Raw genomic sequence first — 25,000 nt, forward strand, 5'->3', positions numbered from 1 at the left:
ATACATAAATAAATAAATAAAAAAGAAAAAGATGAGGCAGTGGACTCACCCAGGGTCAGAGAGCAGGAATGTGGAGGATCAAAGTGAGTTCCTTAAACTCCCAGGCTGAGTCTATTTCTTATGCCACTTCAGTTGTTGTATACCTGTGAGAGAAAGGGTAGGTGGGTGGATGCCCAGTGATAAAAATGAACACTAATTTAGAACAATTTGAAAAGGATAGGTTTGTCTAGAAATGACAAAGTAATTAAGAAGATGAAGGACAAGGGAAAGGAGGCGGGGAGAGATAGGGTCTGGATACTTGCTCTACTGTTTTGTCTGCCCTTCATGCTGTAACAGTATATATCAATATGCTGATCAGTAGCCTGTTCCATTTCAGGGATATGGCCAATAGATTTCATGGGCTTCCCTAGAGAGTTGTGTTGAGAAGGATTCTGAGGCTCAGTTCTAGCTCAGTGCTAAAGTGAGTCGTGTCTGGCACAGGTAAGGGAAACAGAAGTGGGAACATAAGTGCTGATTTGTCACTCTTGCATGTGACAATCAGCTTTGCTTTTTAGCCTTCCTTTCTCTAAACAAAATTAGCTTCATGTTCTACTTTTCACCCAGAAATCTTTGTAGCCTTTCAGAGTTATTTTTTCTTATATATTCTCATATAACATCAAGGTGTTTATGCCTATTTACAAGCAAGAATAACATATTCTTCTTCTTCTTGGGGGAGAGGGCCACCTACGTGAGGAAACAGAACCAGACCTACTCCTCCTCATGCTCATTATGGCAGCTCTCGCTGTTGCTGCCCTTCAACAGCAGCATCCTCCTGCCTTCTGAAAAGTATGGTGCAGAGGCTCTTTATTTCTTAAAGTACATTGACACTTATTGAGTTTTGAGAATTTTAAAGAATTTTTCAAAATCCCTTACAGTGACTGGAAATACCCTGGGGTGTTGCAAATTCAGAGTTGGGGATTATTGTAAAAAAGCTAAAGCTATACCTGTGTTCCTAATAACCAGTGGAAAACTGCTGCTCCGGTTGTTTTGTCTGTCGAATAGCTGACGGTGGTTATTTCTGCATCAGATAGAATAAGTGGATCAGACAGATAGCATGCACACGACAGATGGTGCTTGTATTTACAGGACACCAAAAATGTATTTGTCTTAAGGACAACATCCTGGAACAACAGAATTGAGCCTGACTTGTTTTTTTTTTTTTAATTTTTTATTTTTTATAAACATATATTTTTATCCCCAGGGGTACAGGTCTGTGAATCACTAGGTTTACACACTTCACAGCACTCACCAAAGCACATACCCTCCCCAATGTCCATAATCCCACCCTCTTCTCCCAAACCCCCTCCCCCCAGCAACCCTCAGTTTGTTTTGTGGGATTAAGAGTCACTTATGGTTTGTCTCCCTCCCAATCCCATCTTGTTTCATTTATTCTTCTCCTACCCACTTAAGCCCCCATGTTGCATCACCACTCTTGTTTTATGTTTTTCCCTGATTTAACTGTTTCACTCAGCCTCTGCCAGGCAGCATAGAGTGGTGGGGAGAGAGTGGGTTTTGGAGCAGATGGAGCTGGATTGGAATCTTGGTACTATTCTTTGTGAGCTCTGTGACTTGGTGTCCTGGTGTGGAAGATGAAATCAACAGCATAATGGTACTAATTTTCACCTTGTGTACATGAGACTTCGCAGGGAAAATGTACGTGAAACCAAGTCCTGCATATTCAGCAAATGCTTCTTCTCCTTCTTTTTATTCTTCCCTCTCAGCAAAAGATGAGAAGTGTGCTGGTGGCAGTGGCCATCATAATTACAGATGTGGGAAGCAGACTTCCCAAGATCCCAGACACCAGTGGAGGACAGAAGGTGCCTGGAGGCAGAGGCAATTCCTAGAAACACAGCTAGTTACCTGAGTCTTGGCCCTCATTCCAGAGAATCTGGGAATCTTGGTAAAGCATGGGGCAGAATCCTTCAAGGTTTTAAATCTCATCTGCAGAGTGAAGGTTGACTCTCTCCTCATAGTCAAGGAAAGACAAGAATAAAGAAGAGAACCAGATTGTGTGAACCAAGGTGAAGACACAGCTTGGGGCAGGAGGAAGAGCCATAAGCTTCAGTGTCTCCACCTTTTAGGTGACGAAGAAAATAGCAGGTTCTTTGGGAGTAGAAGTCCAGAAAGAATGGCATCTTCCTTTAGGCGTAAGGAGAAGGAAAAGCTGGAGATCCCAGAGAAAGGTGAGAGGGTGGGGTAGCAGTTATAAGTCACCAGGTATGGCTGTAGCTTCAGTCTCAGAGTCATGCACGATCCTTGTCTCTGTATGATCATTCTTAACTCTGGTGTGTGTGTGTGTGTGTGTCTGTGTGTGCATATGTGTGTATCTGTCTCTGTGTGTGTCTGTGTGTCTATCTTATATTCTGGTTTAGTTTCCCAGAGTTGCTGTAACAAAGTATCACAAATAATTAGGTGACTCAAAACAAGGGGAATTTACAGTTCTGGAGGTTAGAAGTCCAAGATTAAGATGTCAGGAGAGTCAGGCTTCTTCTGAAATTTGTAAGGGCCAGTTCTTCCTTTCTTCTTCCTAGCTCCTGGTGATTTGCTGGGGATCCTTAGAGTTCCTAGACTTGTAGTGGTGTCAGTCCCTACTTGTCATACGGAATTCTCCCTGTGTCTCTTCTAACAAAGACATCAGTCATGCTGGATTAGGGCCCACCTGAGTGATCTCATCTTAACTTGATTACACCTGCAAAGACATTGTATCCAAAGAAGGTCACATTCATCAGCACTGGGGTTTAGGACACAGTGTAGTTTTTTTTTTTTTTTTTTTTTTTGAAGGGATGCAAGTCAAACCATAACAGATTGCTTTGGGAGTCTACTGAAAACTGAGGCTTCTCTACAGAAAAATGGACTTGTGTATAGAATACAGCATTTTGAAAGTAATTTTAGGGAGTTCACAGACTTTCAAAATCTTGTGCAGACTATCTAGGACTTGTTACTCAAAGTGTGATCCGGCAGCATCCGTATCATATGGAAGTTTTTTTAGAAATGCACAATCTCAGACCCCAACCTAGATCTGCTACCTCAAAGTCTGCATTTTGATGTAACTCCTTAAGCGGTCTGTGTGCACATCAGAATTTGATAAATACCTCAGCCTCCAGATGAAGAACCACTTCTCTCTCTCTTTTTCTTGTTCCATATCCAGTTTCCAGCTGATAGTATGAGGCTCACCTGCCTAAATACTATCCCCAATGATTCAACACACCTGCTCCCACTGTAGCCAGACCAGTGTTCTCTCTATGCCCTATATTGACCATTCCCATTGCCTCCTTCCTTTCGTGGAATACCTTGTCTTCACTGGCAAATATTCCTTAGCACCTGTTTGAAACCAGGCAGAATGTTACCATCATTAGTCAACAAACTTTTATCAAGCAACTATTGTGTGCTAGAACAGTATAAGGAAATATTGGTACTAATTTGGTATAGTCTTATCTCTGAAAGAGTTCCCCAGCTGCTGCCTCTTTTCTTTGCTTATGTCCAGTCTGTTTGCCCACACCAAGGACTCTACCCCAGCTCTTCCTGAGCACCCTCCTTGCAACTGTGGCAGCTATGTTTCTCTACAGTGACTTAGAAGGCTCACTGCTGTTGCATGGGTGAAGTTGGGTGCTGGTGGGGTAGAAGAAAAATAATGTTAGAAGTTGCTAGCAATTTTGTTCTAAGAGTCATCAGTTCATTCTTGGGGTAGACTGTTCATTTGAGAAAAATTTCTAGAATGGATCCTATTATACAAATGAAAGAAACTGAATCAATTTGCTGAATTTGATAAATTTACAGATTTTCTTTTTCAATTTATTTTGAGGATTATTTTTCTTAAATATATTTAATAAATGTGAATTTTGTTGACTATAGTTTAGGAATATTTTTGATGTTTTCCTGAATATATTCGGTTAATGTACTTTTTCTGAATTGTCTATCCAACTGCCTTTTCCCCTTCTGCATTTGATTCCCTTACCCTATCCATTTCTTTGTTTTCCCATTGCACCCATATTCTTCTGACAAACCATAGCATTTATTATGTTTATTATCCTATGAAGGCAAGAATGTTTTATTCACTATTTCCCAAGTTGCTTGAATAAGGCCTGACTCATAAAACATACCCAGTAATATTGCTGAATAAAGGGATATATACTTTTTCTGATTATAGCTAACACTTACGCATTTCTTTTTTTTTTTTAAAGGTTTACTTATTTATTATTTGACACACAAGTGTGAGCATGGTGGAGGGGTGCAGAGGGAGAGGGAGAGAAATCCTCAAGCAGACACCCCTCTGAGCACAGAGCCCAGAGTGGACTCCATCTCATGACACTGATATCATGACCTGAGCCAAAATCAAGAGTTGGACGCTAAACTGACTAAGCCACCCAGGCAAAATTTTCTTAGGTTATACTTATTTATTTTTTATATTATTCTAATGTATAAGTCATTTTACTATTACTAACATTTTAATATTTATAGATTGTTTCACAAATTTCATCAAATAGTGAATTCACTGAACACCAGTGGGTGAGAGCAGTGCTATCTGTCAGAGACAACAGATGAGTGTGGAGACAGATCTAGGGAATATATGAATCCTCTGTGGAGATAGACAGTAGACTGAAGAGGCATTTTGCTTCCATGCCACAGCCTCCAGTAGGAGGACTCAAGATGGACTCCAAGGCGCATGCCATAACTGATTTATTGCTGTACTAGACAGTGTCTTTAAAGAATGGAAACATACAGAGATGAACTCATGAAAAGTAAGGTGAGATCTGTGATGACACCTTGCACTTGGCTGTGTAATTCTTGAGAGACAATGATTATGGGGACCACTAGACCTCTGGAGTCAAGGGACACCTCCATTACTCACTAAGCTTTGCTTTGCTCTTCTGTACTCATCCTAGTATTGTTGTGAAGATTAAATGGAATTAAATTATATGTTGTGAAGTTCTTGGACCAGTTTCCAGCCCCTGGAAAGTCTCCATGTATGATAACCATTATTGCAGTTACTACTCTTTCTAGGTTTTCCTTGTTTAAAAAAAAGCACAAGTTATGGAGACAAACTACTTCTACAATACATATTTCATTAAGTTTTCATGGGAGCTTATGAAGTAGGCTGAAAGAATTGATAGAGAAATCCACTTAAATCCACTTTACAGTGGGGAGCCTTTTGGTAAACTGCCCCCCCTCACCCCCCAGGTAGCATTAACAATTCCTCCCAGGATCCACAAGAAACCCGTGAGTCCTAGGTCACATTTAGGGACCTCATTCTCATAAATACACACTTCTTTGCCAGACTGAGGGTATCTGAAGACTTTTATGGAGCCTGGATCAGGTCTCATTAATTTTATATTATCCCCAGGATCAATCCCAAGCTTCATCATATTTATTTAGTGAATACATGAATAAGTAGACTTTTAAACTCTTACTCCTGATTAAGATCATATTATCATGCAGAGAAAAGAAAAATGGAGCTTTTTCAAATCTCATTTAAAGTCTTATCTGTTCTTCCTGAATCTGTAGCTAAATCTGCCTCACAAAGCCTTACCCTGTACTGCTTCTCCAGTTTTAAAGAAGTGCTCTCTTGGAGGCTGACTTGGAAGGCCTGGCTGATTCCCCAACCTGTAATAAAATGTATGTATAAAGATAGCAGTGTTGTCATACAATTTAATTAGTACATCATTCAGACATTTGGACCAATGCCTGGCTCTTTTTTTGTATGTTCATTTAGCTTTTAGTCTAACTCCCACATGAAATAAACAAAAAGGCTAATTGGTTTTGGATTTTAGCACTGGGTGAAATACCTGGATTCATTATGTGAATCATATTTTATAGGTGGATTAAGGGTTATATTGGTAAATGAAAAATCTAGGATGACAGCTGTAATACTTAAAGCAAGGCAATTGAAACGTTTGGTCTCCCAAAGGTAGCATACGACTCCATCTGACATGTTCCCAGTTTTCATAGCAGCATAAAATGTTTGCACATTGATGAGAACATTGTCTCAAGCTGGTAAGATTTTATATCTCATCACTCTGAACAGTTGTATTCTGGTAAATGTTTAAGAACCATCTCTCTAGAAAAAGTCTTGATTTGTAGTGTTTACCAATTTCCAAGGTGTAAATATTCCTGCCATGGTTAATTTCAAACCACTAATGAAGAGTTGGGAGGGGGTGTACATAATTGGCTTTCATCAGCCTGTCTGAGCTGCCCTTTTTTTTTTTTTTTTCTTAATGATACAAGGGGTAGGTAGGCCTGGAGCTCAAAGTCTAGGGTGGGTTTCCCAATAGTTTCTGCAAGGTGTCTTGTGGGGGCAGGCAGGACACAGTGGCTTCCTTATCCTGAGCACATCTGGGGCTAGCAAAAAGGGATTCCCTCTCCAATTCCCTGGGGGATAAGGGTGGTGGATGAAAGAAACTTCTTTCCATCTTGCACTTTCAAATGTGGTTGAGGCAGTTTGGTTAGGACATGTGCATGGCCTTTATGGTCAGATAGGCAGTTTGCTGCCACGTATGTGTCGTATCCATATTATGAAGGTCTGGCTGGGGAATTGATAGAGTGTAATGGGCTTTGCAAGAATTTGCACAGTGCATGGCTTTTAGTAAATGACAGTTGTTAACTATGTGAGGACTGAGGTAGTAGGGAAGAAAAGGGACCTTATTCCCAACCAGTGCTCATTATACCTTTTGTGCACCAAATGTTCTGCTTACTGCTGGATTATAGAGAAAATTCAGGTCTAGGCCTTGTATTTGGGGGCTGGCTGCATATGGGAGATCTCTGTGGAGTGTGGTTTGGATTAGTCACAGAACCTGCCTCTTTCTCATTTCCCATGACCGTAACTGCATGATTATTATACTCCAATCAGAGTTTTGGCTCCAACTGCCTGGCAGCAGATGTACAGACACCTGGGACCAACAGGAGATTTTCTGGTGGTCCTCTAGGCATGGCAGGTCCCCTAGGGGCCTAGAAGTTTGAATCCCTCAGCCATAGAACCAGCACTGTCATCTGGTGAATTCCCTAGTAAGTGAATGCAGCATGCGAAGGAAGAGCAAAGTTGGAGCTCTACATAAAGTCTCAAAGAGAATTCGTGAAAATGACAATAACTAGTATGGTTTATCCCTTATACTGTGCCAGACATTGTGCTGAACACTTTACAGCTGTTATTCATTTAGCCCTCACAATACCTCTATAAGGTTAAGCTTCTTCCTCAAAAGTCACACTGTATAGTCAGTGGTGGGATGCCATTCAGATGGTTTGACGCCCAAAGCTAAGCTGTTTACCCCTAAATTATATAATCTTTCTCTCTCCCAACCTAGAAAATGGACATTATGACTCATATTCCTGATGAACACTGCACAGGCACAAACCATTCATGTCTTTAAGTCCTTCATCTAGCTCTTCTATCCACTGCCCCAGAAGGCCTGGTTCTGAAAGTGTCCTTCATGGCCCTGCTCAGGGAGGTAATTCAGATATTCCTCCCCAACTCCATCTGACCATAACCTGCCCTGCCATTTAAATTCCAGACCTGGTCTCACTCCCACGTATTACACTGATGAAATATGCCTTCCACTGGTTTCCCAAGGCAGTCCATGAATTTGGAGTCCAAAAACCTCCAAAACCCAGCCCTGCCCATGATGGAGCTGGCTCAAGATTCAAGTAAATAATTTTCTTGCCAACCAACCAACTGAGTTAGTGAGCATTTACAAAAATATTGTGTTTGAGGATAACCTAAAGCTTCCAGGGGGAGACCAAAGTGTGTATTTTGCTGGTGAGGAGTCACAAATGACTGGGGACCAGAGGGTCATCTGTGGTAAATAACCCTCCATGACCTCATGTCCTAGTATTTTTGCCCTCTACAATCCTTTCTTAAGTGTGAGCTGGACCTAGTGACTTACTTCTAACCAATACAATCCTGCAGACACGATGGGATATCACTTCTGAGAGTAGTTTCTAAAAACACTGACTTCTTGTGTAAACCTGGGGATTCACAGACCTGTACCCCTGGGGATAAAAATATATGTTTATAAAAAATAAAAAATTAAAAAAAACCACAAAAAACCCCACACTGACTTCTAGCTGCTAACTCTTCCTGCTGTCTCAGAGCTGTCACTACAGGGAGAGCAAGTTGCCACGTTGCAAGTAGCCCCACAGAGACGCCCACATAAGAAGGAACTAATGTACGCCACCACCAGCTGTCAAGCACCTGAGGCCTGTCAACCTTCACATGGATGAGCTTCAGAGTAGGTCCTTCCCCACAAAATGTCTCCCTCATTCAGACTGGGTTTAGGATGGCTATGGCACAGATATGTGATACTTGCTAGATAAAAAACATGGAATTTCATTTCCTGAAAATCGCAAGCTTTTACTCATAAGCTAAGGAGCCCTTTCTATAATTAGTAACTATTTCAGACCAAAGACTCACAAAATTAAATTTTCTTTCAAAGTACTTTTAACAATGCTTAGTGGTTGAGGCAGGGCATGACTTATAAATGGTATCTCCTTAGAGCTAAGTTTTTAATGGGTACTGGAACTCAGAAAGCACTACAATTAAACTCCTTTAAACACATTCCAGAATCCAGGCTTGTCACAGACTCTGCCTGGCTGTATGACTAATTAATAAAATTATCAAAGTTTCACTGTGTAGAATTCAATTTTGCAATAAGCATTCTTTCCAAATTATTATTATTATTTCTCTCTGTCAAGCTGTTCCCAAACATTTCACACCCCTGGCTGATGGCTCAACTGACATTTGCTCTGTGTTGGTGATAGATAACCCAGTCCCTTGCCTGTTGGGCAGAACATCTCTGAGGTGCGTTGTATCCTGCTTCCAGACATGACCCTGCTCAATTCAGCCCCAGAGGACCACTCTGGTAGCCTTTACAAGAACACTCCCTGGACTGGCTTCTTTCCCCTCCCTGTCTTATTCTCCATATCCTTACCCATCTGCTTCCTGGAACCACTGTCCAAATAAACTACCAGCATTCCAAGTGTTTTTGACTGTCTGCCTCTGTGGACACCAGCCTAAGGCCATATTTAATGTTGTCCATAGTCCTGGCTCTCAGGAGCAATAACTTGGAGAGCTTAGTATGCACCAAGCATTATGCAAACACTCGGTTAAGCTGTTGTCTTGTTTCATAACTGATTTTACTGGTGCCTCAGTGCTGAGGTGTTGATGAGAAAGCAGAGGTGCTTTCACCGCTACCTTAGAATGAAGTTCGCTTGAGGAGTCCATCCTTGCCTCCAGCCACAGGGCGGACTCTCCTCTTTCTCACTGGGAATGAATAACCCTGGAAGCCTGAGGTGCCATTGGTAAGGAAGATTTGGCACTTGCAATTGAGAGATGGCTCTTGTGGCCCTGGCCCTGACATTGACCAGTTGCACTTTGGGCAGATCATAAAACTCTGTGAGAACTGGTTTCTTCATCTAGAAAGTAAAGGAGCCAGGCAAGGTCAGGTTTTCTTAAAATGTGTTCTATAGAAACAATGATTTCTCTAGACATTTTCTGAAACAAAATACCCTGTTTAAAGAAATGTGGGAGATTTTACTTTCTAAGCCTCCTCTGGTAAGTTCACAACACACATACACATGTTAAAGACTGTGAAGAGTCTCACATGAAATAAGTCTTTTTAACTTTGTTTAATCTGGTGTTTGCCACCCTGTTTTTGCCCACAGAATTCCTGTTAGGCACAGCAACTATTAATATCCTGCAGAATTACTGTTAGAATAAGGATTCCTGGACTCACGACCAAAGGACTTTCCAGGGCTGGTGTTTTGAGTGAATGGAATATCTGATAAAGGTATGAGAAGAGCATGTGGTAGTGTAACTAGCATGTGAATTTATAGAAGAATAGTTCTGGGGAAAGACTAAAGGCGAGTTTAAGGCCAGATTCAGACTCTGTGGGCATACTTTGTTATTCTGTCTTCCTGAGCACTGCTCCACTCTTAAGACCAGCAAGGAGGTTTTTGGTCACTTTGTATAAATGATGGGCTGGGACATAAATGGTAGGGATAAGTAGGTGCAGAGCAGTGGTTCTCAGTGTGGAGGTCTGGGAACTCACATTCTCCTTGTCCACTTTGACCAGTGGGGATGCAGGTGTGCTGTCTGTTTCTTGGGTTCTGTCTTTACTACTATTTCAAGCCTTGAGCCTTCAGAAGAGGCTAGTGACATCTCTTATTTTTGCTGGACTCAAGTCCTTTCCCCCTTTTAGCAATAACCCTTCCACTGTCTTGCAGAAAACTTCCCTGAACACTCAAGCCATGTGTTCAGTCTCACTCTCTAACCACAGGGCTGTGATATGACCCAATCCTGGGGAAATTGGCATTATTTCATTCAAGAATTAGCAAGCTAGGGGCGCCTGGGTGGCTCAGTGGGTTAAGCCGCTGCCTTCGGCTCAGGTCATGATCTCAGGGTCCTGGGATCGAGTCCCACATCGGGCTCTCTGATCAGCAGGGAGCCTGCTTCCTCCTCTCTCTCTCTCTCTCTGCCTGCCTCTCTGCCTACTTGTGATCTCTCTCTGTCAAATAAATAAATAAAATCTTTAAAAAAAAAAAAAGAATTAGCAAGCTAGCCAAGCTAGTCCAATGGGACTCTCTTATGGGATGTTTTAATTTTGAATGATTTGGGACAAAAAGCTCTTTGTCAGTCCCCAGAATGTGAGCTGGAGATGCTACAGCCTTTACTGAAGAGGACAGACAAAGGAAGATGTCAACATAGAGGCAAAAGGATCAGAGGGTGGGACCAAGTCCTGTACCTGGGCCAATAAACATGCTTATGCCAATTAAAAGGCTTCAGCTTATCTTAAAAAAGAAAAAGAAGTGTAGTCAGTGTTAGGATGTTTGCTTTTGATGAAGATTGGTCTCTGACTGAACGAGGTATAAATATGAGGCAACTTTTCAGATATCTTCAAGTATCTAGAAAGTTGTTGTTACTCATGTCAGGGCTGAGTGAGAGTCTCAAAAGAGAGAGAAAAAGAAGAGAATTTCCCACAGGAAAGCTTTCCACTGTGCAGGATATTAAGTCCTACAACTCATCACTTTTACTCTTTTTGTTCACAGCCTTAGCTCGGGCTGCTGTAACAAAGTACCACAGACTGAGTAGCTTATAGACAACCAAAATTTATTTCTCATAATTCTAGAGGCTGGAAGTCTAAGATCAGGATGCCAGTATGATCAGGTTCCTAGGAGGGCCCTATTCTGGGTCACAGATGACTGACTTCTTGTATTCTCACACGGAGGAAAGAGTGGGCTAGCTCTCTGTCCTCTTCTTAGAAGGGCACTAATCCCATTTATGAGGGCCCCAGCCTCATGATCTAACCACCTTCCTGAGGCCTCACCTCTACACACTATCACTTTGGGGATTCAATATCAGCGTATGAATTTGGGGAGAAGGACACAGACATTTTGGTCCACAACACTAAATCTTCTTTGAAGTTTAAGCGAGATTGTTTCCGCTGACATAACTAGAGCTAGAGCTAGACACAAACTCTAGCTCTTTTAAAGTCATGAAGAAATTAAGACATTATATCTTCTGAAATTATTTCTTCTTTTTGCTGCTCAGTAAGCTGCTTTCTTCTCTGTATCTACTTCTCTGCCCTTGTTTTTGTTGTTTACTATGCAACTTGTACCTTCAGCTTTTATCACCAATTAAATACATTAGGAGTTTAAAATGGAGAGACTCCAGCTATTTTGTTTTGTTTTAAACCAGCAGTGTTGTACATTTTAAAGCTGTTCATTTAATGATCTACTGTAAATTCACTACTTGTCATGTAAAGCACAATCATTTCCCATTCTTTTGAAAAAGAATTTATCTCTTTACCTTGGATCATTTCATCCTTCTTAGAAGGACATTAGCACACAACAAGACTCAGTTCTGATTGTGACTGGTTTTGTGTACGTGTATGCACATGCACACACTTCCGTGTTTGTGTGATCACTTAATTTTCTCTCAGTATAAACACAAGTGATTGAACTCTGTTTCAGCCACAAGATTTATATACTGATTAAGGTCTGGCAGGACCCTTTATAACACTAAACAAATTGCTTCATGATCATTATTAGGTGATTGGAGTGACTGGCTACATTAGAAGATCCTATGCTAAGAATCCAGAGTTTCCCAGCTTGTCTTCTCCAGTTCTTCTTGGTCCCTGAGGCTCTCGTGCTATATGGGGAGGAGGGGTTGGAGGGGTTGGAGGAACCCCTCCAGGGCTCCTTGCCTAGATCTGACAGTGTGTGGGTGCTGTGTTATGTCTGGTGGCCAGCTGGAGCCTCCATGGCCCTTGGGGTCTGGCAGCCTGGATTATTAACTAGAATTTTTCATAATTTAACACCTAATTCCAAAACGTTTGTCTATCACCAGAGCCTCCATGTTAGTCCCTTTCTTTATCTGTCTCAAGATAAAAATGGAGTGAATTTTACCCATGTCACCTTGGCTCAGGTGTCTAGTAGGCTCCTCTTTAACTCCCCATCTCTTTCTGGATAACAGCTCAACCCCTTAGCAGGACAATCAAGGTCATCCTGGACTTGGCCCTTACAGCATTTCCAGCCTTACTCCCATCCCTTCATCCTGTGTCTCAGCCATGTCAAATGCCATAACGGGTTATGGACTTTTGGCTGCTTAGTGCTCTCATCCTTGGATGTCTGGGACTTCCTTCTCATCTTTTAACATGTTCACGGTGAAGCTCTTCTCAACCCAGCACAGGTGTATTGGCAGACCCCTCCTCTGTATGAATAAATTTCCACAGCAACTATGGCCATTTAGACAAATTCATTAGCTAACTAATTCAAATATCTCTTTCTTTAAATTGTCAGCTCCTGTGGAGAACTCCATCTCCTTTAACTCTCTCTGTCTTTAACACCTGGCACAATACCTAAACTGCATAAGAACTCAGAAAATATTTGTTGGATAAATGAATGCACAGACAAATAACACTACTGATCACTGATTTTAGAAAGATATCACCAAGACAACGTTCTGTGTCTTGACAGCAGTTTTCTTCTTACAGGCATGGACATTTGTCAGAACTCACACACACTTAAAATTCATGCAATTCACTTTATATAAATTCACCTAGGAAGAAAGGTAAATAACCCTTGAACTCTGGTTAATAAGTGTGATGAAGTGTTTAGGAGGGTAGTATACTGGTGTCTTCAGCTTACTTTGAAATGCACCAAAGAATGGGATGGGTTGGTGAATGGATAGGGAAGGTGGATAAAAGTATAGCAAATATAGCAAACTGCTGATTGTAGAGTCTACATGGTGGATATATACATGTCACAATCTGTTCAACTTTTCTACATGGTTGAAAATGCTCATAATAAAATATCGGAAATAAAGAAATCACCAAAGGATGTACTTCTTGCTTACAGAGCCAAGAAACACAGAGTTTAGTTCTGGAGTAATATTGTATCTAAAGATAACTCAAAGCTTTACAGGTTAACCAACTATTTAAAATCCCCTGTGCATGCCTGTTCCTTAGAACAGGAAACTCCCAGCAGCCTCTCAGTCTCCTACCTGCAAAGCTTGCTGTTTATCATTCATGGTTTCTGGTCTTACCAGCTTCGTCCCTCCTTTATCCCTGCCTTCTGAGTTCTGGAGCAGCCCCATAGGCAGGACTACTGTTTTCCTACTGAGACAGCTTCTTACTTTATTGCCTTTTTTTTTTTTTCTCTTGAAAAATCTGTGCAGGTGGCTCTTGTCCTTTGTCTTTTAGAATCAAGGTGGGGGAAGAAGGTAAGGGTAAAAGGTTCATCGTTCTGGACCATGGTTATGAAAGGGAAATTTGGGAGACTTACACATGAAAATATTTATGAGAGGGAATAGATTAGCACTTTCTCTTCCAAAACAGAAGTGAGGAAACTGAAGACAATGAATGCTTCCTTTGGAAAAGGAGTATGGGTTTCTTCTATCAATATTCTCCCTTCCCCATCTTTTATTATTGGCAGAAAATACATTATAAAAAATAAAAAGTCTGAAAATTTCTTTTCCTTAAGCATGTGAAATACATATATTTGGCTGTCTTTGGGCAGCAGTGTTTTGAAAAAAAATTAGGTGGCAACAGAATGCATCCTTTCCATCCCTATAAACTTCAAGTAAGCACTCTTTCAGCCTCCAGTCAGTGTTTAATCAGCATACCATAACTTTTATGGGACTGAAATGAAATGCTTCTGAGACACTAAATTTCAAATGTTGCTGTAAACTTTGGTCATCGGAGTTTGATTTACATATGATGGCCTCATCCACTGTGATGATAGGGATAATGGTGATTGTTGGTGTTGATCATTTGGGAAAATACACATACATAGACACACACCACCATACTCTCCATCTGCTTGGTGTCTTTAGCATATTGGACAGGGAGTAAGTAGCAGAGGTGAATCACAGCTATTGTTATGTATCAGAAACAAGCATACTTTACATGAATTTTAAGATATCATCAGTGTATTAGTTAAGAAGTTTTTAATCTGAAAGTAACATATGAGCTTAAATAATAAAGAAGATTTATTAATTCATATAACCATAAAATCAAGTTTGGGTAAAGTCTAATCTAGAGGTTCATGATGTCATCAGGGCCCTGGCTTCATTTCTTTGCTATTATCCACATTTTGGCTTCATTATCAAGCTGGTTGGCCTTGTGATAGTAAAATGACTGGAGAAGTTTTAGACTTTTTATTTCCAGAGAAGGAGAGAGCTTTTGATTAGTCTAGGAGGTGGAATGTCCTGATTTGCTTAGACTTAAGACATGTGCTCCCTTTTGGCAGCAGAGAGCAGTTAGTTTCCTTGGAACTGCTTGGATCCCCAGATGAAATAGATATTGAAGAAGTTACCGCAAATGTCCACTACCAACCATCAACTTCTCTCTTGTGACCTTATTGAAGTTGAGTTTCTTCAATAAAAATCCAATGATGAAGAACAGACACATTATTTTCCCCGGCTATACAAACACAAACATCAAATATGTTGAGGATATGAAAAGGCATTGGAAACAGTGAGTGCTTTTTGATATTCCAATTCAATAGACTGTCACCTTTTTTTATTTCTATTTTTTCTCAGCAGATGACACTGACATGAATCTATTCTTTCTCTGCTGGTTCAGAACTCTTGGCAGAGTTCACAGGTCAATGTATATAGAAAGGTGTATGTATAGGGATGGGGCAGAGAAGAAGGAAGAGGAGCATTTAAATACATGTTGAAGTGTGTAGAGGAAGAGAAGGCACATCTATTGAGTATCTATGGCAGCAGGCCAGGTAGGCAGTTAAGAGTATTGTGGCTTTGTTTGTGTGTGTGTGTGTGTGTTTTAAACAGAGAAAATACTGCAAGTGAAGGATTGAAAATGGAACAGAAAGAAAGTGCTGTAAAAGGTAAACATGTTCAAGGAAAAGATAAGGGAAGGGAAAATCCCTGACCCAGGAAAGGATGGAGATAAGATGAGAACAGGACTCAAAAAATATGTGGTTAGTTTGAACTCTGCCTTTAACGGTGGGCTTTCCACGTGATAAACTGCACAAAAAGAAGAACAATGTGATGGAAAGATCATTGGGCTGGAAACCAGGAGACCTGGGTCAGCCCTGCCTGGGAGCTCTGCAGCAACATGTGACATGCTGTGTGCGTACTTTCCCCTGAAGGATAATATTCCTTCTCTCTGATTGTGACTTCCTGAAGGAGAAAACATAGCCCAGAGTGAGGACAAAAACTGAAGAAGAGAAGAATTTACTACTCAGGAGATCATGGACATTCAGTAAAGAAATCTGATTGAATAGATGGCCAGTGAGTTAGAAATTTCTTTTGACCTATTAATATCTATTAATTATCTATCTCTCCACCTGGTTAGCTATCCGTGTACCATTTATATTCCTCTCTGGGTTTTGCAAGAGTTGAGGATGCATATAGAAACTGGTATAATAAATAGAGAAATATAAACAAAAAACTTCAGATGAAACATGATGTAGATATGTGGACCCAACTTAGTTTTCATAGTTGAACAGTAAGTTTGGCTCTGAGCTTTCTGGCAGATAAAGGAGAAAAAGGAAAAGTTATCAGGTTTATAATTTTTCAATATCTATGAACATTAAAAATACTAGTTCCTTAGTATGAGAAACCCAAATTTTAATAGAAATAAGATCGAAAAGGAAATTCTTCATATAGGTATGGAGGACTAGAAGGGAAGAGTGTTGAATGAAAGGACATTGCGGCTCAACGCAATGAAAGAAAAGAGCCTAAGAGAAGCGTGAAAGCTGTGTTTTTGTACATCTTTGCTCAGGGAAGTGTGAAAGCTGTGTTTTTGTACATCTTTGCTCAGTTAGTACAGAAAGTACAGAAAGTACAGTTAATACAGAAAGTAGGAGCATTTTAAAGAGACAGTAACGTGAAGAAACAATGGTCTGACTGTGACATGGAATAAGCCTTTCTGGAAAGAATTCCCAAGTTGGAGAAATGTTTCCAGTTTTGGAGGAGACTGTGATGAAGTAATTTGTGAAATGAGGAGTGCTGCTAGCTGCTGATAAGTGTGACTAAGTGTCTGTCCTGTCTCAGTGTCTAAATGGGCAAGGCTAGGAGGACATGGCTTCACTCTCTCCTCTGCATTTACAATCCAGTTTGCTGCAGGCAGTCCCAGATGGCTAACCTAAGCTGGGCCCCTTGGTCACAGCCAGACAAGACCTGGAAGGTGGGGATTAGGGGAGGATCTCTGGCGTAGAGTTGAACTTCCAATTGGTGTGTCTACTGGAGTGGGTAAGTTGGTTCCTTGAGGAGCCCGAGACTTTGTGTGTATGTTGGGGGTGGGGGTTCTTAGGAGCAGCAGCAGTAGTAAAGGTGAGAAATTACCCTCAAAGTCTTTCCTATGACTGGGCCCACACTGTCTCCACTGAGAGCGAATAGGAAAAGGCTTCCTTTTGGTGGGCTGAAGTGACTCAAGTGAAGAACTCTAAGCCATACTTTGGGCATGTGCTGAGGGAGCATCATTTCTAGGGCAAACACTGACCACTGAGGTGGTTAGTATCCTCCTAATGGGAAGGTCAATCTCATAGACCTATTGGGGCTGGGGGACACAGTCATATTACCAGTGAGATTCTTCCCCCACTATTGATCTTGGACAACTGAGAGATGGACTTACTAAGAGAGCCAGCAGGATCTCTCACAGCAGCTTTAATTTGTGTCTCCTTAAGACTGTGTATAGAAGAGGCATTATACATATGCTTCTGTATTTTAAGGCATGACAACCAGTAAAAATATTAAAGTGTATGAAGAACATCCTGAACTCTGACCAATAGATTACCAAATCTACTGTCTTAGGGGAGTCCTAAGAAGGAGGTAGAAGGATGTGATGTGGCATTGAAAAAGAGGATGAAAATTTTCCACTTTTAACAGAAATATCTGCAAAATAATGATCTGACTTTCATTCAGGTATATCAAATTATGAAGAAATAGTCATAATCTGACATATCCACAAATGTTCCTTTTTTATGTGGGTGGAAGAGAAAAAAAAGTATAGACTCATTATGTAATCTAAGAAGTAGTACGAGAGTTATATTCCAAAATTTCATAAAACAGGAGAGCTACAAGTGGAATAATTCTAGCGTATATTCATATGTGACTCTCAGTTGCCATTGGATCTTTTGTGTTTTTAATTTTCTCAGACTGCAAGTCTGTTGAGGACAGAAAGCGTGTATTTGCCAGGGTAGGAATTTAGATTTAAAGGAAGTTAGATTCCATTATTTCTTAATGTTATTCCATTATTTCCTTAGACTGATGTTATACATAATTGAGCTTCAATTATCAAATCTGTTAAATGGATTTTCAATATTGTTATTTTCCTTCTGTTAATTTTACCTTAATATTAATTTTTATTAATGTTAAGTTTTTAAATCATGAAACCACTGTTTTTTCCTCTTAGAAATATGTGAACATATTAATGCTATATATTATACATTTATTACTGTTTGGAAGAGGGAAAACTAAGGTCATCACGATCTTTTTGTTCATTGGCAGAAAGAACAAATTCAAAATTGAAAAAGTACAACCATATACTTGTTTAACACGCACATTAGCACTGGAGCATCTTTATAAAATTTATGGGGAAAATTTTTTTTTAAGATTTTATTTATTTGAGAGTGAGAGAGCACAGAAAGAGAGTGAGAGGGAGAAGCAGGCTCCCCACTGAGCAGAGAACCCAATGCAGAGCTCAATCTCAGAACCCCGGGATCATGACCTGAGCTGAAGGTGGATGCTTAACCCTCTGAGCCACCCAGGCACCCTTGGGGAAAATTTTTTATAATAATCAGTTCCTATTTTTTTCTAAGTGGCAGGTGCTTATATGCACTATCTAATTTAATATACAACTTTAAAAAAAAAAGATTGTTTATTTTGGAGAGAGAGAGGAAGACAGAGAGCACATGCCTGTGTGCACGGGGGTAGAAGGGAGGAGGAGAGAGAAAGAAAGTCTCCGGCCAATGCCGCACGAAGTGCAGAACCCAGTGTGGGCCTCAATCCTGCAATACTGAGATCATGACCAGAGCCAAAACTAACAGTCTGACCCCTAACCAACTGTGCCACCCAGACACCCCAATACAACAACTCTTTATATGATATATTATAATCCTTGTTTTTAAAATATAGAAGTAAGTTCAGCCAAGTTTGGCTTGTGTTAAATTCAGGTCTGGTTCTAAGACCTAACTTCCTCTATAGTATCACACCACCTCCCATTTAAACTGTAAGATACCGTTTGTCAGCTATCTTCAATGTTCCCTGCCTTCAAATCAGTCAGAATAGGCCAGATTTTATTGTGGTATGTTGTGATGACAAACATCTTCCAAATTTCAGTGGTTTAAAACAACGCAGTGCCATTTCGTGATCATGCTATGTATCAATTCTGCTTCATGTTGTCATTCTTCCAGGATCCAGAAGACAGGGCAGCCTTTCTCTGGCAGACTGCCCAACCTTTAGGCAGAAGCAACAGAGAGCATGGAGATTGCACACTGGCTCTTAAAGTTTCTACCTGAAAGTTATAAATCATCTGAGTCACATGTCACTGGCCAAAGCCAGTCATTTGGCCAAATGAAACACCATGGTCCTAGGGAAGGGCCGTTCCAAAGGGCAGAGCTCCACATACCCCTCTTCTTTCCCAAATTCAGGCCTGTATATAATATACATGCAGGATCCAACATTTTACATTCATTGTGACCTTGGGCAACACATATAAAGGTACAGCTTTGGGCAAATTATTTAATAATTCCACATAATAATACCACGGAGTTGTTGTGAAGGTTAAATGAGAAAGCTGCCTTTCTTTTTTCTACGCACATTTTTCATTGAAAAGTATAGAATTGAAGACATACTGTATATATAATTTTACATTCTGCTTTTAAAGTTAATGTTATTTCATAAACATTTCCCCAAGTTATTATAAACCCCTTGTAGGAATCCTTATTATACTAGAATAATATTACAGGACACATTCTAAAGTAAGATATACATTTCTATATAAAAGGGCATTTTGCATTTGTAAGATGTTTCCAATTTTCAGTGGCTCCTTATCATCCAAATAGGTGCCACTTCATTAAAGGAAGAAGTGGAAGCCCAGCTGAAATAGCCCCCAACCGTTCCCCGGTGAGATGAATCAAACTTCCCACTGAGGACGACAGGCTCTAGCACACATTCACTTTTCCAAATAAAGGTTCCGGAGGACGTCTCCCCAAAGAACACAGAGTGCACAGTGCTGTTTTGTAGGTCAAGGAGAAAGCCCTAAGGTATATTAAAAAAAAAAAAAAAAAAAAGGTAGTTACCAAAGGAAATGGATAAATTGAAATTGCTGCATAGAAAACACTTGGTCACTGCAGCTTGGATATTAGCAACCTGGTAAGGAACGGAAAAAAGATAATTCACTGTTCTTAAACAAGTTTAGAGGATCATGAATATGAGAGAACATTAGCACACCTCACTTCTCTTGCCATGCTCTGTACTACAGGTCCATCTATTTGGAAGCCTTTAAGAGCTGGGACCTTAGAAACAAAACTTTCAGGGTGCCCGGTGGCTCCATTGTTTAGTATCTTCCTTTGGCTCAGGTCATGATCCCAGGGTCCTGGGATGGAGTCCCACATCGGGCACGGGCACCCTGCTCAGGGGGAAGCCTTTCCCTCCTTCCCCCTCTGCTGCTCCCCCTGCTTGTGTTCTCTCTGTGTGTGTGTGTGTGTGTGTGTGTCAAATAAATAAATAAAATCTTTAAAAAAAAACACTCTATCAAAGCTATTTTTAAAAGTGGTACTTCTCTAGCTTTTATTGCCATGCCTCCCCCTTTTCTCTAACACTCAGGAAAAGGAGTAGAGGAGCACTTAAGAGCTAGAGGTGATGTAAAGAACATTCCATCGATTCATTCATTGTTTCACTCACTCATTCGCTTCTGAAGCATTTATCCAGGGTTATATTGGGGGAGATGGAGATAACCTAGATGCAGTCCCTGGCTTCAGCTGTTCCCTGTCTAGAAGAGAAGTCATGCAAGTAACTCACATTCACCATAGAATGATTGAGCTCATTACTGGGCACTGTGGGTGTACAGAAAAGTCACATCTTCACCAGCTTGGTGGAGTCAGGGAATGCCTCCACAGAGGGGTAGTTAGGGTAGGACTTGAAGAATCGTGGAGGGTGTAAGCATTCCCTGTGACAGCCCTATGGCCACCTTTCCACCTAAAGGGACCTCCTGGCTTTCCAGCCCACTGGTGGGGAGGGGATCCCACATCTGAACTTATGTGAGATGAGCTGAACATATCAGAATACTTTGAGCTGGAGCAGGGAGAGGCGGCTGTGTTGGGGAGCAGGCAGCTTTAACTGCTAGGCTCTACTGACACTGTGTTTAGGGCTGTTTGGGTTCTCAGGCGTCTTCCAAAGTGTTTGAACAAATGTTCCCAATTTGAGATTAAAACAAAACCCTGCAAAATAAAAATTACTATATGCCTAATTTACATAATTTATGTATCATTATACCTTTATACGGAATTTATAGAAAACTACACATTTATACAATGCCTCATTATGTCAGACAGTCTACGGCACATGCTGGGTGCAGTATGAAGCTGCAATGAGGTTGTGCCTTGGACCCCAGGCCTGCTGCGAAAAGCTAGAGGCAGCCGTGGGCCAGGAGACCTAAGACCTGTTATGAGCCAAGCTCTCCACTCAGTAACTATGTGACTTTGGGCAACTTATTAACCTCTCTGAAGACTCCCTTTTCTCTTTTGACCAGAAGGGATAATGCTGTCCAACTTCCTGCCTCACAGGGTGGCTGTGAAGCAACCAGATGACAGATGCCGATGTACTTTGTAAGCTGCAAAGCCCCATACAAACGCCAGCCATCTTGCCTGGCCCGGACTCCGGCAGGCTCTGCAGGCAGGCAGTTCTGCTCACAGCCGACCTCTGATGGATGTCCAGACTTCCCTGTCCACAGTTTCATCTCCCCTAATGTAGAGGAAGTAACACTGGGGACAGTTATTCTGGACTCAATCCTCACTGACAAGAGGGAATGGGTTGGTGGTGTGGAATAGATACATAGGGCTTTCCAGTTCACAAAGCTTTTCACATGCATCATTGCACTTGGTTCTCCCAATAACCCTAAGAGGAAATTGAGGCTTGCTCGTAATCTTATATCCATGAAGCAAGGAGCCATGACTCTAAGCCAGGCTTCCTGATTCTGTATCTTATGCCTATTCCCAAGGGACCTTGCTCTCTGGGAATTCAAAAAAGGGGAGGAAATATCTAGAAAAGGTCATGCACTGAGGAAAACCATTCTTCAACCTACAGGTCCAGGGACTGATAGGTTATTTTCTTTTTGATGGAGGCACTGGGAGGGATGTTGATTATAAACCTAAGTGAGGGATAGCTTAGCCTTCCTTCCTCGATGGAACAGGAGTCTCCTCTGGGAAATAGAAAAGGAAGGACCCAAAGACTAGAACCAGAAGTATTATTGTCAGTGGAGTGGACAGGGAACGATAGCCTTTGGGGTCAGACTTTCCCTGAGTTCAAATCTTGGTGCTCTCATAGCTATATGCCTTAGGTAAGTCCCTTTACTTTGTGGGGCCTCAGTCTTTTTCATCTATAAAATAGAAGCTAAAATAGTTTTCCTCTGAGAAACAAACGTGATAATACATGTTAAACTGCTATTTCAGTGCCTGGCATACATCTGGTGTCCAGTAAGGGAACTACCAGTCCTCAGACATTGGCAGTAATAAGTGCAGCAGAGGCCTGCCCGGAATTTGCCAGAAACCTGATGAGTTTAGAAGGGGTGGTCATGCTGTCAGGCTCATGATGACTGCAGCTCTGGAACACCACACATTTCTTACCTCCTGGCTCTGGCCTTTGCCATGTCTGTATTCTCTCTTCCTCCACATGCCTCAGAACATAGACTGTCTGCACAGTGACTGCCCCATGCTCTGTCTTTTCATGGCCATAGCTGCCTCCACAGTCAAGACCTATTGGCACAGCAGGGTCTGGAGCACTTGGGTTTGAATCTTTGTCCTGCTGCTTACCCTCTCTGGAACTTTAGGTAAGTAACGTAACCTCCCTGTTGCCCAGTTTCCTTATCTATAAAACAGGGTCATAGTCATACTGACAACATAGATCTGGGCCAGTTTTCAAACAAATTAATACATGTGAGACACTTAACAGCACCTGACATACAAATACATACTTAGGAAATATTAGTTGTTACAGTGCTGTGGTTGACTGGCTGATTTTTCTGTTCCTTTCTTCCACAATTTATCAAGCCCACATTACGTAGAATCATCCGCAGACACTGGCTTCTGCACAATACCCTTTTGCCTGAGACCCTAGAGTGGTGGCCCCCTTGTTGCCTTTAGGTATGATGCCAGACTGCTTATCTGGCAGCCAAAGGCTCCACTGCCCTCCCACTCCCACCGTCTCCCTCTGCTCATTCCTCACCAGGAGGACTTCCCATCCACTCTCCTTTAGGCTCTCTCTCTCCTGAGAGCCCATGCCACTGACCCTAAGGGAGAATATTCCCAGGGCTCCATATTTGGCTCAGTTACCTTCCTTCCTCCTCCTACTCTCACTCCAAACCTCTTTTTCTCTGGTTTGATTTTTTTGTTGTTGTTAGTTTATTTTGTGATTTCCACCATCAGTGATTCATTCTTTTGAGTTTAAGCATCGTTCCTTTTCCAGGATCCTCTTTTAAAATGCAAGTAATTGGGGCATCTGGGTGGCTCAGTCAGTTAAGCCACTGCCTTCAGCTCAGGTCATGATCTTGGGGTCCTGGGATGGAGTCCCCTGTCTTGAGCTCCCTAGTCAGTGGGGAAACCTACTTCACACTCTCCCTCTGCCCCTCTCCTCTACCCCTTACCTCCCTCTGTTCATGTTCTCTCTTGTGCCCTCTCTCTTAGATAAATAAATGAAATCTTTTTAAAAAATGAGATGCCAGTAATTATGGAATTCCCAACTGATTAAATCCTTACAGACTCTGGGAGGAAGGACTTAAGCTAACCCCTTAGTCAGAGCTCATCCTATCCCTGGGCACTGGGATCTCTGCAGAGAAGGCACTGAAGTGGAGGTGTGGAGCAAACATGGAGGAAGGGGAGACAGGTGCCCCACTTTGTTTCAGAATGGTCTGAGCTGGGCATGGGGAGAGAATGGATACAGAGGAAAACTCAAAAAGCTCTTGTTTATAAGGGGATGAAACGGGAATGGTTGGTAAGACTGTTAGAAGACGCTTTAGGCAATCACACAATCTCAAGTTTAAACCAAAGGGCAACATTTGGACAGACTAAGGCTTTTAGAGGAGCAGCCTTTTTTGCAAAACACTGGGTCCCCTTTGTATAAGAGAGAAAATCCTGAAAAAATCTACTAGGTCTCATTCCTAGTTTGTCTTAAATAAATATTCAGAGATGTGATCAAAGATTTATATATGAGTATTACATAAATTAGTTTTATATCATCATAATATTATATGTCTATTAGTATTAAAAAGCTAAAAATATCCTAACTGTTGAGGAATAAGAAACCATTTCAATGAAATATTGGATAGATTATCCTTATATTGAAACCTTTCACATTTATTGAAATCAGGCTTTAAAGAATACTTAATGACATGGGGAAATGCTAATGGCATAACATGAACTAAGAAATTAGGATTTACTTTTATCAGGAAGTATTACTAGTGAGAGTGATACCTCTAATTTGCTCCCAACTTTTCCATGAAAAACTTGATCTCTAAGAAATATGATAAAACTGTCAAAAATACATGAGATCAGTTTAGCAAACTGTTATTTATTACATAAATGTGAAAAATTAGGAATATCTGATTGAGATAAAACATAAAACTACTAGTGCCAATTTTAAGCTCCTATAACTGTATATATTCAATGTTCATGGAAAAAAGTTTGGGAAGAAATACAGGAGAATGTTAATTGTGATCATCTCTGAAAGGTGAAATTATGGGTGATTTCAATTTTCACCTTCAAAAATATTTTTTTTTTTATACAGTGAACAGGTACCACTTTGTAATTAAATTATAATTTTCTAATCTGCAGAGTTAAAAGTTATGTCACATGGGGTTGTTTTCATCTTTGTTCCTAGCATGGGTTCAGTTTTTAGTAAAAACACTAGTTATTTCACTTATGTCTGAGTGATGCTGGGCCGCCATTGTGTCTTCTGCAAAAATCTATAGGCATGTGCAGTCAATGCTTAGTTTTGGAGTTGGGGAGAAACTTCATACCTCTCTCTCAGGAAACACTGGAGACATGTATTAGTCACACCAATGTGTTAAATAGCCTAAAGTCTTTGCAAACACATAGGTCACTTTTCAAACCAGGAAGGCCCTGCCAGGAGGTGTCTCCTCCCAGGACAAAAAATGTTTTCTTAATTAAATCCAGGAAGAGAATAGCAAGATATCTGGTTATGAGGACCCTTTGCTCTAGTTTATGTCCTATTAATAAATACTCCAGTGAAAATTCTCTTACTTTTTTTTTTTTTTTTTTTTAAACTGGGTAT

Source organism: Mustela nigripes, chromosome 2 (genome assembly GCF_022355385.1).
Source record: "Mustela nigripes isolate SB6536 chromosome 2, MUSNIG.SB6536, whole genome shotgun sequence".
Taxonomy (NCBI): Eukaryota; Metazoa; Chordata; class Mammalia; order Carnivora; family Mustelidae; genus Mustela; species Mustela nigripes.